The 12,592-nt window shown below is 38.4% G+C and overlaps 1 protein-coding gene across 3 annotated transcripts in view; it reads right to left on the bottom strand.

Moving 5' to 3' along the window:
• NR3C2 (nuclear receptor subfamily 3 group C member 2) overlaps window positions 1-12,592 on the bottom strand; it is a 208,653-nt gene that overhangs the window by 75,237 nt on the left and 120,824 nt on the right. The gene's annotated exons all lie outside the window — the stretch shown is intronic.

The following is a 12,592-nucleotide window of genomic DNA, read 5'->3' as shown; positions in this document are numbered from 1 at the left end:
TCCACGTGGTAAAATGGATGAATAAATAATTGAATGCTTAGCTCCAAATATATAATTATTCTTAGAAAAAAAATTAGAGCACGAGTCTGTGAAAATACATGTAATAATAATCATCTACAGCTAAATATCCAAGACAAAAAATGCCCTTTCAGAAACGGAATGATATAGTTGGATTCCTGAAATGTTTATAGAAAACTTGCATAAAAGCCCAAGTTTTGAAAGTACAGAACTATTGCACTTCTTTCCCACAGGCATTAGCTTTAAATTAAAAACGTTCTCCCAGCCTAATCAAGAAGAGTCTTATCAGAACTTGTGCAGAGCATGGAAAAGGTTTGTAAACCTTCAAACCACTGTTTAACTTGTTCCTGGTAGAAAAGCCATACAGCTCAGTTTTTCAGCTCTGTTCCCACACATTGTATCGTTCGGTCTCTCCCTAAGAAAGCAAAGTTACCTTTTTAATGCCATCCGTCACCCTGCTCTGTCGTTGCAAGAATTGTTTGCCATATGTCTCCTTCTAACACCAGTCCCTGTTAGTTACTTGCTACATGAGGGAGCAGGTTTTGCAACAGTGAGTTCAAAACATCAGGTCCAGGCCTTTTCTGTATTAAAGTGCAACATAACCTGATTTCCAGAGGAAGTAAAATAAATGGGTGGGTACAAATGAGACAATCATGCTCTAGTTCTAAGGCCTGATAGCTCAAATGAATGCAAATACACCACGAATAGGAAAGGTGTGGAGAAAATTTCACTACTCTGGATATGGTTTTCAGCAAGAATCAAGAAGAATTAAAGGCAAATAAGATGAGATGTAGAAACCTGATACAACTGCTTTAATGCTGAAAGTAATGACCCCTTTTCTGGAAAAGGCGTGAAACATTAAATTATAAGAACTCAAAATATTCTGGTTATCATAATGTTCAGTGACACACAAACAGCAATGCCTTTTGCTGGCATCTTGCAAGAACAGTACCAAAAGTTTCAAAGAAACACAATATTCTTTTAAATCACTGTTATACTCTTTTTCTGTTTTATGGACATCACATTGTGTTTTAAAATAATGCATCTGTCTTTCTATTGCAGAACTATTCCCATTTTGGTATTTTTCTCACCCTGTGACTTGTAAGTCAGCCTACGTTCTACATCTCTAGAATACATTTCAAAAACATAACCCTTCCACACTTATTTTCTGAGGCATTTATTTAGTCCTTTTGAATTTCTTCAGACATTCTTTTCCAGGCGAGAGGCACTGAGTAATTTCATTAAACATAAAAACCTACAGTCTAAAACAGTAATTCCATTACAGCCTTTTGCTCTTATTACTGGTCATCTGGCATATCATTGAAAAAACTGTGTAAATGGACCTTCTTTAAAATTATGATTTAATAAATCAGGAAAAAAAAATCTGTTAGGAATCATGAGACTCAATCTTGAACTGCAAAATATCATTCAGACTTGACAGAGCTCTTAAGTCTGAGTTTCCCATTTGCAAACTCATATTAACTAGCAGTGGGAGTCAGCAGGAGGTCAGGGCATGAGCCTGAGCTCCTCTAACAATGAGCCAACCTCCAGAAGGGTGACTTTAGGCTGGTTTTCTCCCAACACACTTCCTCTGGTCAGAGCTATTTACTTTTCAACTAATAGATTGCAATGCCCATCAATGCAAAGCAATGTTTTGATAGAATAAAAAATGTCCTGTTTTCTAGATGAGAATCAACCAGATGCAAAGCAGTTCCTTTTGCCTTGAAAAGCAACAGTGGAGGGACAGCCTGGAGCAAGGAAAACTTACCCTGAGAGGAGAAGGATCAGCCTAGGGAGCATATAACAAACGGAACATCACAGACTACACCCCTGAGTACTGAGGGAGATGATTCACCTCACCAAGATCCCTCCTGATTATCTTTGAAAGATCACGGTAATCAAGATGCCCAAGGACTAGAAGGATGCAGGTGTCACTTTTGTCTTCAAAAAGAGCAAGGATACTTTTGCTTTTTTAATGGAGAGGAGGGTCAAACAGGTTGCCCTGAGGAAATATGGAGTTTCTGCCCTATGACCACCCCTCTTAAGACACCCAAAACCCATCTGGACAAAGTGCTGAGCGACCTGTTCCAAGTAGGAGGGTTAGACCAGATAAGCTCCAGAGGTCTCCTCCAACTTCAGCAATTCTGTGACTCTGCGACAATGTTCTCTCACCTGGACAAAGTTAATCCACACGAAATCTGCTCTTTTCATAAACCTATGAACCTTAGCACAGTCTTTAATAGTGCTGAAGGTACAAAGTGATTAAGGCATATCTGCCGTACCAAAAAAATGCCATACTCAAACAAAGCTTTACACAAGGAAGATTAAAACAAAACAGCAGGAAAAGTGAAGCTTCCGAAAAAGAAAAAAAATTATATTGCAGAATATTCAGAAAAGGTGGTAAATTAACCACATCATAATAATGCATTTCGATAACCTATGCAGAAAATTTATACAGTGGAAAGGTTCAAACTAAAACATTAAACATGTTGGGATGTACTTTGTGAACAAAAGTAAGGAAGGATGAATTTGAGGAGCTGTAACAAAAACTCCCACTAATGCAAGTATCAGCATGTACTAGAGAAGCTGAATTACAGTCTTCCCAAATTCACCTCAGTTTAAATGGTTTAGGCACAGCTCCTAAGACCTTGAGGCACCTTGTCACTATTTATCTGTAAGTAGCTTTCCTAGGAAGCACCATCAATGTTTCCTGCACACGACCACCTAGGAACCTTGCTCCAGTTGCTGCTGCTGAACAGGTAAGAAGTCTTAGACTTCCTAAGACCTCAAAACCTGAATTTTGATCTGACTCTCCATGTCTCTCACTACATTATGCCTTACTTCTACACCCTCCTCTGGGGACAATATGGATGGTGATCTAGGATGAATCAGGACCAAAGTCAAAAGGATTCTTGTCCTTGGAGTTCACACTGGCATGCTACTGAAAACAAAATGCACAAAGGATTATGGGGATTTAAAGAAGAAAAAGAAAGAGAGAAAGGAGAGAGAAATTCAATACCTGAGGCAGTTGAACAGTGCTCCAGAGAACTGGACTGCACCTCCTCTGCTATGGACATACTTTATAATAAGCAAGAAAAAACACTAATTTTCCTCCTTGTTTTCTGAGTATCCAACTTATGATCCAGAGTTTGATTTGCAAAGGTTTAAGTGACCATGGCCATAAGTAAAATCAATGGATATTGCACTTTGAATGTACTAAATACTGTAAAATGCCAAGTACTTCTGCTTCTGGAGGTCCTAAATTTCATAAATCATGAACCTCAAATCAGTGGATAGGTCTGAGCTTAATCTGCGCCTTAACTCCTCAACTGTAAAATAAGGGTTATAACTACTCATCTCACAAATTAAACAATGTTTGTAAAGCACTTAGATATTAGTAGTGAGCACCATAAAAAACCTCTGTAAGAATTGAGTAATTATGTATTATGAGCAAGGGATGAATAATAATCAGCAGTGAAGGCACAGGACCATACATAGAGCAATGAGAAGAATACAAGATATTGAATAGCTGCTCATTAATTGAACCTTATCCAATCTGTTCAATGAGCAAGGCAGAGGTGTAATGGAAAAAGTTGTATGGGACTGTGTAATTAAGGCTGAATTAGAAATCATTACGTGTGGTGCAGATGAACAAAGAGCACGCGGGCCAGAAACATTCATTACTTTCATATTTAGTTATGATTTTGCAAACTTAATTTTTTTCTCCCAAACGTATTTTAAAAATACCAACCTGAAAAAAACCCAAGTGCTCAAACCCCCTGAAACCCACCATTGCACTGTAAGAACCCACAAAGAGGAGCAGAAAGGGGTGGGAGGGGACACAGTAACTCTAAAGTGCTTGCTTCTGCTTGCCCTTAGCATGGATAAGGTACATACAAAAGCCCCACATCCTCATCACTCTTGAAATAGGAAGGGATGGATATCCCATGTTCTCTTTCTTAGGGCCCTGGGTTTGGCAACTCAACTGTGAGAAAGGGCACCAAATAATTCTGAAGGTTAAAAACAGGTAATATTTCTATTTAACAGAATTTTCTCTGCTTAAACAATGAAGAGCTGTGGGCTTCAATGCTGACCACGGGCCACTATTGTTCCTAAAAAGCCTGACAAAAATGCCTCAGTCTAAGTCTAGACTTTAAACCTAACAAAGGCACTCCTAAACTTCAACAACCTAAAACTGTGCTCCAAAAAAAGGCTGAAATCCTGGCTTCATTCAAGGCAATGGGAGATTTGCCATTACCTTTCCCACTCTATTTATATCCAAGATGCTAGCAGATGCCTTGTTCCCTCTGTCTATAACAGACAGATCTGTATGTACATTTTATATCTTTTTTTTTGTCTGGAGACTGTTTTCCCATATCCTTATTTAAAACAGGCTTAGGAGGTACAAAAAGATGCTTTGTTTCTAGCTTTATGTATTTATATATTTATTTTGAAGTTTTATCTATTAAGAATTTCTTTCAGCCACAATGCTGCAAAATCCCTTATCTCTAACACTGTGGTGTTAAAGGCACCTTGCAGCATTATCCCCTTTTGGCTCTTAACTACTTAACCTGAGACTGGAAGAGCCATTACAGGCTCTAAAAATTTTCTGAACCTTGAGGGTTGTAGAAGAGAAGTGCCATTTTCTACTAAAAGTGAAAATTATAACACTGCTTCTAGAGGCTGCCAAGGCAGGCAGATAACAGCATTTTAGAAAGTAGTACCATACAAGGAGCTAAAGCATCTGATTAAGGATGTTTTATGGTATATGATATGCTTGATGCTGTTTGATATAGAAGATCTTGTCCATATATTTATGTCCAGTTGCAAATTCCAGTTTGAATGTTTGTTCATGCTATAGTTATCCATTCGGTTGTGTTCTACCAGGCATCAGAAAAAAAACCCCCAAACCCAACAACCCAGTAGCACAGTGTCCAAGAAGCCAGATCAATTATACTTCAATGACAGGGGATTTCTCAGTAGCCAGGCTCTTGCTTGAGGGGATTACAGGCGAATGTAACCAGCGTGAGGTCACCTGATGGGGTCTGGGGGTACCTGCAGAGCCTTAGTTGGATAGGATGGAGTTATTTCAAAAGGACTTCACTCTCCTGAGCTTTTTTCTGAACTCAAAACAAGAGAAGTCATTGCAGGAGACAGACATTCATCTGCTAGTACAAATACAAAGCAATTCTGCCCTATGCAAGATCTCAGCACTTCACATCAATTTTTAAAAACTGAAGTTCTGTATCCCTGTGAAGATTTAGTCATTCACCATCATTACAAATGGAATATTCTAAAAATGTCTTAGTTAGTTCACCCTCTCTATTACTCCTACTTCCCTCATTTTTGGAGTCAGCTGAACTCTCCAGCCTTGCAATATTAACCAAAAGAGACCTCTTTGGTTTATCCTTTACTATCACAGATAACCAAATTATATTATACATCAGCTACTTCTCTTATGCTCAATTTCAAAGTAGGTACTTAAATCATTCTGATGTTTTTCAGGAAAGGGCCCCTAAAAGTCCCTCCTTCTGGTGGTTTGCAGCATTCTCAAAATAGCAAACTAACTAATGTAATTTTTACCCATTTGCTCTTATTTCAGTACAGTTCTTAGTTCAAAATAAGTTCTCCTCCCTCTCGGTTGTCTATTCCTCAACTGTGAAATATTTATAGACAGCAATCATGTCCCAACTCAGACTCTTTTTGAGTAGGCTAAAAAAAGCTAAAAGCATTCAGCCACCTGACCTAAGATAAATTTTTATTCCCCAGATCATTTCAGGAGCCCTCCTAGTGTGTTTATGCGACTCTGAATCAAACTGCCTTTAACATACTGGTGACCAGAAGTAAATACAATACTCCAGATAAGCATTCCCAGCACCATTTGTGCCATGACGCTGTGAATACTTCCCTGATTGCTGAAATACTAGGTGCATCCAAACATACTGATTTTGTGTGACCATGTTACACAAATATATATACACAATACATGGGCAAGTGGCTCAGCCACCTTGGAACTTCCTTTTTAAAGAAAAGGCAGTTGACATACTCAAGGAAACACTAAACTAATGGCTGTGACATTTGAACATTTGTTAGCCATGTATTTGTGGCTACCTTAACTCAGCCTGCATTCACAGGACCATCCCACCTCTATGAAGACTGACCTGCTGGCATATTACCCTGTGATGTACTAAAAAAAGAAAACCACAACAATAAAATATTACTGCAACTGAGTTCCCTATCACATCTTCCCTCCCCTTCATAAGAATGTAGAAGGTAAGCCCTTCAAAGCCTGTGTGATGCTTGAATTTGTGGCAATTAAAGGCTTTTACCCAAGATAAACCAATCTTACCTCTGCATCAATGTTCCATTTACTGCATATTGTGCTTGTTCAGACTGGTATCACCTACTGAATATATTATTTTATAGATGAAGCAGCCTAGAAATTAGTATTCATAAAACAAAAAACGAAAGACAAACAACAGAGTGCAGGAGAACAATAGTTGCATGCAGTCCTCCTGGCCTTGTGCATGCATTTTTCAAAGCTAGACAGCAGTCCATATGTAAATTCTCATCCTCATAACTTATCTGTCCCTCTCTACACCAACACCCGCTTACATGGTAAACAAGTTACAATCAAAAAAACTGCAGACATTGGAAAGTCTTGGGGGAGGGAAGAAATTTTTAATGCTTTCAGAAAGGAATGAATGTGGATTTTTAGTTTCCTTGATATAAAATATTTTTTCATATAGTTTTCACATCTATTAAGCAACTTAGGGTTCTTTGTGGCACTGCAGCTGCTAAAACCACCCGTTCTGTGCTTGTTTTTAAACCACGACACCGTATGGCCTGGGTGGTTCCCAAATCTATGCCCTCCTTTCTGAAAAGCTACCACATTATGCTTGGTCTACTAGTGTTCCACTTCACATTTACCATGCACCCAGCATTTTTATTTTATTGAGCATCAAGCAGTGTTTTTTGTGCAGGCCACATATTTCAAGAGCCACAAGGAAAGATTTTCCTCATGCTTCGCCTCTCCCCGGTGTTAAAATATTCAATTGTAATATATGCTCTACCCTTTATTCTTTCCTTTTTTTTATGTCACACTTCTTGCTGCTTGATTTTTTGCTCCCCTTTTTGGGGTCATGCTGCAAACTTCTTTAATTCCTTCCCCCTACCACTCTCCTGAACTCTGAGTCCCTACTAAAACCAGCCCAGGAGGAGGAATGAAGGCAATACTGCCTGGCAGAGCAAAAAACCAGGAAAACTCCTTTTTACATATCTATGAAAGCATGGAAGGCTGGTGGCAGCTTCAAACCTATGATGACTTAATTATTTAAATTTGATTTTACACCTATTAACCATAGCATATCAAGTAAGAGTAGCAGCTGCTACATGAATTTGACCAGCTCACTTGCCCTCAGCAGATCACCCATCTGCTTGCTCTTCACCTAATATTTCTGTTTGATAGGTTGTAAAACAGATTCTTGCAACAGGTCAGGAAAAGAGTCAACTTCAAATCCCACACAGAAATTTCTATGAAAACATATGGACATCTATACTGAGTGATGTCGAATTTAGAGAGGCCACTGACCTTATGAAAGTGGATAAAAGGAAAATTGCAGCCTGTTACAGAAAAACACTGACTCCATTACAGTGAATGAACAGAAGAGTGGAGAGTGAAGAACTGTATGTATAATTAATTATAGTAATACAGACCTACAAAATTCATGGGTGCGCACACTGCAAAATGCCTTTGTCTTATGTATCAATTTCAGCTTCATACAGCATAAAAAAATATTGTTTCCTTAAATTATCAATAAGGTAAATTTCCCTGTTTACCAGTATTCTATAAAAATTTAAGTTAGGCTAATTAAGAAAATTATTCAAGAGTTAGATATGTCAGTATTTCTCATACCTTGATAATTTTTCCACTTCAATTGAAGTGAAAAAAAAAAATAAAAAAATGAGGCACACACAGAGGCTTTAGTTTCTCTTTATTTTCTACTGGAGATTGTAAAGTCTTGGGAAGCTCTTTCACTTACAGTGCATAGGAAAACCATAGGAAGATTAACTGTTTCTGAAAATAACGTGTTACATATATTGCTTTCCATCTTGTGTGGCCTACTGGATGCAGAGACTACAGAATACTTCCAAAAGAAAAAAACCAAAACCAAAGCACCCAAAACCAAGAGTACCCCTGGGATATTATGCATCTAGCCCCTTGTTAAACAGTCGCACAGCGCCTTTGCTTGCCAAAGAACTGGATTTATCTACCACTGAATTTTCAGCCTGGCAATAGCTTGTAACCCTTCACGCGAAGCCGAGCCTCTTAAAGCTGCTGGATCCTCTTGGTTATGGCACAAGGATTGGCCTCGTAGCCTGGCAAGGTGACTGCTGGGTTGGACCCCTGGTCTTGCAGCCCAGGCTGTTTCGTGTCTGCGTTTTCAGAGCAGCCGAGCACAAAGGGAGAGGGAGGACGGCACCACTTTTCCGTAACCCTATCTCTGAGGCAACCTCAGCTCCCACAGCTGTGCTGAGACCCCGCCCATTGCTACACAAGAAATTTCAACCCTCCCACTATTAAAGCCAACTCTTGGGTAACCTGCTGTTCAAACACCAGCGGAGGTAGGGTTTCTTTGTTACCAGCTGCTCACCGAGGTGCACAGCACATTTACTACATCCAGGAGGCATCAGATCAGATTTTGAGGTTTCCTTCAGCCAAATTACCCCCCACTTTAAGTCAGCAAATAGCAAAAGGTCAAGTGGGGGAAAAAGAAAACTTGTTGCTGTGACTATGTTTCTACTTCAGAAGTGAAGAGAAATCTATTTTTTTGACTTAAAATAGAAGAACTAGCTTCAAGGTAAACCTCCTGGAGCAGAAATCAACAGCAGAATCCGATGTTTACTGAATATCAGATCTTTGTATTTTAAAAGAGGACAAGCTTACCCATAACTAATACAACATAATTTTTTAATTCTCCCATTTTAAGTAGCCAAAAATTTCCAAGCAAATCTGTAAAATAACTGGAAGAAAATGGTCATTTGTACTGTAGTCTTTAGCCCCATATGGAGACAAAAAAGTGCCTTCCTTTTTTCCTACCTTCAAGCCAAAGGAAGAATAAAGGATTAGCAATTTAAGAGACAATATAAATTTTGATTTAGGAGAGATTACCTCATACTTGTCTGGAACTTGAACAAATGAAGACTGAAAATGCAAAGCATAGGCAAGAACAGATGTGATTTCTGACTTCAAGCCTGTTACTCTCCTTAGAGAAAGCTGTTTCAGTGGAAAAAGAGAAGACAAGACTAGCCAGGTGCTTTAAGTTCCCTCAAAGTACAGTGTATTTTCATCATATGACTCTAGTATGATGACAAATTAAAGTTCAGATAACTTTATGATTTGCCATATTTGTAATTCAGAAAAAAAAGCCCCATACAATTATCCTATGTAAAAATGTATTCTAAATATATACATCTTAACTTTTGCATTGACACCAGTTATCACAACTTTTACAGTTAAAGGACTTTAGCGTTTGCAAGGCAGATCAAATTTACATTAATGACAAAATCACTTTTTTTCAGATCAGATTCCTGTGCAGCAAGTCAGTCAGCAAAACGTCCACGCCTACTTAATACCAAAACCTGTATTTTGATAATTTACAGCCCTGTAATTAATTCCATCTGAAATTACTTTTGAAATTTCACCAATAAACCCATTTTAATACTTTTTTGGTCTACAGCTTTCCTTCTCATAAATTCATTAGACATTTCCTGCAAGTTCCAAGATACGATTAACTGGGAATACAATTACCAGATTTATAATTGGAAATGCAAGCTGTAGTCTCTTTGTTCTTGTGTTTCTTGTTAATTTCTTGTGTTTAAATTCCAATACAGTTGTTATTTTCTGTTATAATCGCTTTGGTTTTATAATATTTCAAAGGAGCACAAAGGAATTGGCACTCAAAAGCTGTTCAAGGTGGGCTGATGACGTTAGCAATTCTAGCCAGACCCAAAGAACCGAGTGGTGTGCAGGGGTCCCCATCTTCAAATCCCCCTTCTCTCTGCTTCCATGCTTTTTAACACAATTTGTCTGCCCACTTTATAGACTCACAGAATGGCTGAGTTGGAATGCACCTTTAAAGGTCCTTGCAAAGAGCAGGGACACCTTCAACTACATCACTTCTCCTCCTCCTTCCACCTGAACACCATGTGCTCTCTCCCATGATTTCCACCCCACCCCACTTTTGAAGAACTATCAGTACGTAACTCTCTAAATTAAACTAAATAATACTTTCATTTAATCAGCAGAAACCAATGACTAAAGGAGGAGTTGCTCCATTCAAAGAGGGCACAAACTGCAACACAGGATGGTCCGTCCATCTGTGCGCCAGGAAACACTTTTATGGTGAGGATGACCAATCCCTGGCAGAAGTTGCCTAGACCCATTGTGGAGTTTCTATGCTTGGGGATATTCAAAGGTCATCTGGACACAGTCCTGGGCAATTGGCTCTAAGTGGCCCTGCTTGAGCAGGGGGGCTGCACAGATGACCCTCGGAAGTTCCTTTCAACCTCAGCCATTCTGTGGTTCTGTGAAAATGACACCAGCTGTAGTTACTGTATTAAATAACAATTGGAAGAGGAGGCCATTTTTGAAAGACTACAACTTCTTTTGCCCCCTTTGCTAAAGAACACAACTTTAGCTCAGTGCTGAGGCACGTATGCCCAGGATCTACATTTAAAGCAGTTCTTCCACTTTGATTTATTTATTTATTTATACCATGCTCTCCACTACCATAGTTTTAAAAACATCCTCCTGAACATATGACACAGAATAATTATTACAAATATTTTCTTTCAATCAGGAAACCTCAGAATAGAGTGCTTTACTAGTCATGTTCCTGACTGAAAAATTTATGATGACTCCACAATAAACTTGTTGTTACAAAACTACCTCCATAAAATTTTATTCATATTTACAGTCTCAGTATATCCAAAGCCAAAATGTATATTATATTTTTGCTATGTTCTTTTGTGGCTAATACCCTACAATGTACTTTTATGTATATATATTAGATATATAAACATAGAAGTGCAAGCCAAGACAAAACTTCAGTGTTTGCATAACAACAACAGTAGTGGTAGCATCAAGAGCTCAGTCTCGTGCATACCAAGCAGACATCTAGACAGTGCTCACATACCACTGGTAGGAACATGTATGTTAATATAATGACTCCAAAAAATGTACATTAATTTTAACACATCATACATTTTTAGGGATGACAGGGTAGCTTTGTCTTTCATTTTTTGAGGGTTTTGTTTTGCTTAACTTGTAAACTTTCAGTAATTACTGATCACTTTTAATTACACTTTAAAAATGTATTTTTATGCCTGATCACAGAGAGTGATCCTTTCCTAACAATTTTGGCTTCTGAGGCTTGGAATCATAGTCTTCCTCATAAATTCCTATAAAATTGGATAGGGACATCATGTCAGAATAGACATCAAAAGACAGGAAGGCAGTAAATGTAGATACGTAGCACCTTGAAATTATAGTGATTCAGGAATGGGAAGAAAGCTTTCCTGGGAGGCAGGAAAGGAGGAAGGAAGATAACAAAAGGTGTTGTCACTTCACACAGTATATCCACCATAAATCCAAAAGATAGATCCTCGTGATTCAGAGACCAGCTTAGATATGGACGTCTGAAGACCCACCCATGATGTGGTGTGGAAGCATACAGAGGAAATCACTCAGTGACTATAAGTAAGGTTTTCCAGTTCATATGCTACATCAAGCAATTAAATTCTCAAGGAAGAAGTTGGGGAATGAAGGCATCAAGGTCAGCTATTGCAGAACTGCACGAGAAAGTGCTTTCAAGCAGGGGGAAACCTCTTCCATGTCCTTATAACTTTGGAAGGTTCATTTCAATTAGATCGACACTTTCAATGATAGATAAATAGATTGACAGAGAGATATTACATGAAGGTCTTCACTTCAGTGATGCACAAGCCCTCCAGGTCTATTTAACAAAGAGCTAAAACCTTATTGCCATCAGCAGTAGATTTAATGATTACAGAAGAAATTAATCACATCACACACTGCCTCACTCTTCTCAGTGGACACCATACTAAGAGCCTATTTTCTTCCTTCTAGGTTTTCTTCATGAAGATAAACCAGTAAGTAGGTATGTCTTGCTCCACCCGTGGTTGTAACAACATCTACTCATCAGCAAAGACTTCAAAAAACCTATATCCTTTTTACTTCCTTTGCATGTCAGGAACTCTTATTATCAGACATTAAAAACTTAATTTTTTTATTACTTGAAGAAGTGGCTTACAAAGTCTGTAAAGATCAAACATTTTCTTTTACCCTAATAAACCAAGTCACCAAGAGACGACATCTACTAGAGGTACTATAGCACTATTGAGTAATCCTAACTTCTTTCTACTGAGATGCCCAGGAAAGACTAGAACTCCATTGTCATGTAAGGCTGCCAAAGTATGATGAGACAAGTGTATTCATCCTCCAGTACAGGAGAAGCAGGAGTATGTTTACATCAATTGTATCTTTGTGAAC

The sequence above is a fragment of the Lepidothrix coronata genome, unplaced genomic scaffold (assembly GCF_001604755.1).
Source record: "Lepidothrix coronata isolate B3197 unplaced genomic scaffold, Lepidothrix_coronata-1.0 Scaffold79, whole genome shotgun sequence".
NCBI classification, from domain to species: Eukaryota; Metazoa; Chordata; class Aves; order Passeriformes; family Pipridae; genus Lepidothrix; species Lepidothrix coronata.
This window is presented reverse-complemented; position numbering and strand designations above follow the sequence as displayed.